Source organism: Charadrius vociferus, unplaced genomic scaffold (assembly GCF_000708025.1).
Source record: "Charadrius vociferus isolate BGI_N301 unplaced genomic scaffold, ASM70802v2 scaffold14, whole genome shotgun sequence".
Taxonomy (NCBI): domain Eukaryota; kingdom Metazoa; phylum Chordata; class Aves; order Charadriiformes; family Charadriidae; genus Charadrius; species Charadrius vociferus.
Window position 1 is genome coordinate 7,406,282 of NW_009648876.1, and position 3,666 is coordinate 7,409,947.

Below are 3,666 nucleotides of genomic sequence, written 5' to 3' on the forward strand. Positions count from 1 at the left end.
CTCGCCGAGGTCTGCACTTAAAGGCTGACATAAATACATACATACATACGTGTGCATGCATGCACGCACACATGTGTGTGCTCATATATATGTATGTGTTTCCTCATATGCAAAATCGTGAATTTCAATTACACATTTTTGAGGCCTGCCTTTGAGGGGGCATTGGAAGCCCTGTCAGTACCATTGGCCTTTTTGCAAAGCGTTTCAACCTCTGCTCTGTTGAAGGTCTCTTCCTTTTTCCATAGCTTCCTCTGGCCTGTAGCATTTAAATGATATTAGTAGGTGAAATCCAGCTTTAAAAGGGTTACTTTTTCTATGCTCAATTTCCACTGTATTAGAAGACTCAAACTTTTGTTTAAACTTCCCTTGTAACCACAATAGGTAAATTATAAAATGCTCACTTACTGGGAAACGTATTGATCATCAGATGCATACACTGCTGCTATGGAATCACCAGGGCTCCGTAAGTAAGTTCCATAAGCAGGATCTTTTCAGCTAGCCCTTCTAGTGACAAAAAAGTAGCTGTGTTCAGTGCTAGCTGTGGTCCTAACTTGTGTTTCTGGCAGCTTAAGTGATTTAGAGTGTTCTGCTGGCATCCTGTCCCATGCCTGTACTAGCACATTGACTTGTGGCATGAGTGCTGGGCTTGGCACAGTGGAAGGAGTGGGACACCGTGAACTAGACAAATTAGGCAGCTGTGAAATTTTACATATTGGCTTGTGATTGATTTATCTATGTTTGTTAAAGTCCTCAATGTACAGATAATTCTTCACTTTTGTTGTTAAAAGGTCTGGGAGTTCTTGAATGTTAAGTCCTATGGCTTTTATATTCACACTGACTGATGCAGTTCAGGGAAAGCCCTGCAATGGTGGTTCCATGTGGACTCGTGGAGCTTCCCCTTGTCTGGGCTGTGCATGGGCTGGCAAAGTGCTGGAGCCCCCCAGGTATGGTATAGAGACACCAAAGCTGACCCTGAAGAAGTAGGGTGAAGACTTTATTAGTGCTGGGAATGTGTGGCTGCTGTATTGGGAGAAAGTATAGTCGCTCCCTTAGACCTTGATCTGAGTTAATACTCACTCTGCACCAGAGTTGATTCCCCAGTAGAAGCCTTGGTTAATCCACAAATCCAGGTAATCTGCCTGTGGTTTATACAGAACTTTCTGTGTTTTGTTTTTGGATTTGTTTTTTTTTTCAGTTAATACTCACTCTGCACCAGAGTTGATTCCCCAGTAGAAGCCTTGGTTAATCCACAAATCCAGGTAATCTGCCTGTGGTTTATACAGAACTTTCTGTGTTTTGTTTTTGGATTTGTTTTTTTTTTTCCCCTTTTTCCCCTTCTTCTCCCCCATCTCCCTATGCCTTTGAGCTGGCAAGTATTGATGATTGAACCCCATTTTACAAGTTAGGCTGCTGGTCCATGGCTGTCCACCTGCATCAAATTGCTGGCTGCCACTGTCCTGCCCCTCATTTTACCCACCCTTTCTGGTACACTGTGGTTTTTCGTCCTCTTTCTTGTACTGTCTTCAATGCTTGTTGGGTCTTTGTATGCTAAGGTGTCAGAAAAATAACCCATTAAAAAGGTAGCTAGTGAAAATGTCTCAGTGAAGAGTCTGATGTGTAAATGGGAGGCACCAGGGACGATGTAAACCAGTGGTTAGATAGACTGTGGCTCAATAGCAGCAGAAGTCATAAATTGTAGTTTTGTGAGAATATGTAAAAACCTCCAACTTCAATCAGCTAACTGAACACCTACATGTTTTTGTGAATTTGGGTCTAATGATTTGCATGGGTTTAGACGGAGGTTTCCTGGAGCAGGGAGTTCTTTAGTTCTGGGCTGTTCCCTCATCTGAGGGGAGGTCTTGCTTCACTTGTCTAATGCAATGCTACACAGGAGATCTCTTCAATCAGTGAACTGTGGACCATATCCAGGTATGGGCTTGAAAGAGTCAGCAAAATTATTATAAACATAGTGATTTTATTTGTGTCTGTAGTAGCAACTGGTTTGGCAAAATCAGAATAGAGAATAAATAGTTCTGAGTTGATAGTGCTGAGGCACCCGCATCTCTCAAGTAGTTAGGATTTATTTCCAGTTATGTAGCCTGAACTGAATATGTTTGATTGGAAGCTGCCTGAAGGACAAATCATTGTTTCAAACTCTTGTGTTCTCCATAGATGTTGGAACACATTTGACAAGTACTTGAAATGAAGCTTTGGGTTTAACTTGATAGCAAAAGAACTTGGTTTGTGTTCATCAAAACTGCTACAAACTGACCTGGTGCCTGATAACCCGGACCAGTCATGGGACTGACTTCAAAGCTGTGCTGCACTGAAACTTGAATGTGTGCACAGCTTTTATAAACAGTTGGGCTGTTGTAGGTGGAGAATTTATTGATACAATTACAGATCTGCTACTGAGGAAGGCTAATCAGTCTTTCCTTACCCCTGTTCTCTCAAAGTGATTCCATTGAAAAACAAGGCCAGAAAAATGTGCTCAAAATGTCTTGGGTTGTTCTGATGAAACCTAAACTAGGCAGCATCTCTGTCTGTTGGTGGTTGCGCTGGAAAAAAGGTGAAATTGAGTGAGGGTACCAGAGCATGAAGCTGGAAGTAATCATGTTTTAAGTTGGAAAAGCATATCTGATTATGTCCTTGTTTGCACAGCAACCTGCTCTGTTCTGTGACTTATAAAAGAATGCTTCAATTCCTTTATTATCAGGGTTGGACGTGGACTAAAAAGGGAATACTCTATTTTGGATAATAAATTCATGGAGATGTCTTTTCAAGAAGTTCTGATATATGAAGTTTGTTGCATCTTTCAGGGGAAAATAGAGAGAGTGTAAAGGAGGAATATGCAGGCTTATTGGGCAGTAGGTGGGTGAGAGACAGGGTTGTGAAGGACTCCTCGATGAGGTCCAGGAGCAGCAGTGCAACAATAACCACCACTTACTTAGCCCATCTTAGCCTTTCAGTTTGTGTTGTAGCTAGATGCCATCTGGGAACGCCCTTTCTTCATCTCTTACTGTGGTTAATCTGTATGTCTAAAAAAATGACATTTTCTGTGTGAGGAAGGGAGCTTGGTATAACAGATGTAGACTTAACTCTTTCTCTCCTCCGACTCACTGACTCTGGTGAAGAGGGAATTGTCTCTGTTAGTTCTAGCTTTGAAGCTTGCTCTTTTTCAAAACTTGCCTTTGCTTCCGTTTGTAGTTGTGCTAATTGATATTTTTAAAGAAAACTTTGACGTTTACATGTCCTCAAAGACACTTTGGTTGATTTTTATGGAAGGCAAATAATTCTGTTGTCTTGCCCTTGCCTTGGTTTCTTCTGGGATTAGTGGGGAGGAAGGAGGAATTGTGTTCTAAGTGAAAGTAGTCTGTGAATGTTTCTTTAAAACAATACAAGAAGCTCTCCAGATAATTTCTATTGCATTCCACAGAGAAATGCTTTTAAGGGAGCACTTAAAAAGTGATGATTAAAGAAAATTACATGCTTGTCTCAGTGTCTTGACAAATATGAACATACTCCATGAAAGCATATTGCTCCTACAGACATAAGATGATTAGCACCGCAAGAAATAAGTCTTAATTAAAATTAGTAATAATGAGCAAAAAAGATTTTAAATGATTTTTTTTTTGTTAAATTTGTCATTTGCTTTACTTGCATTCT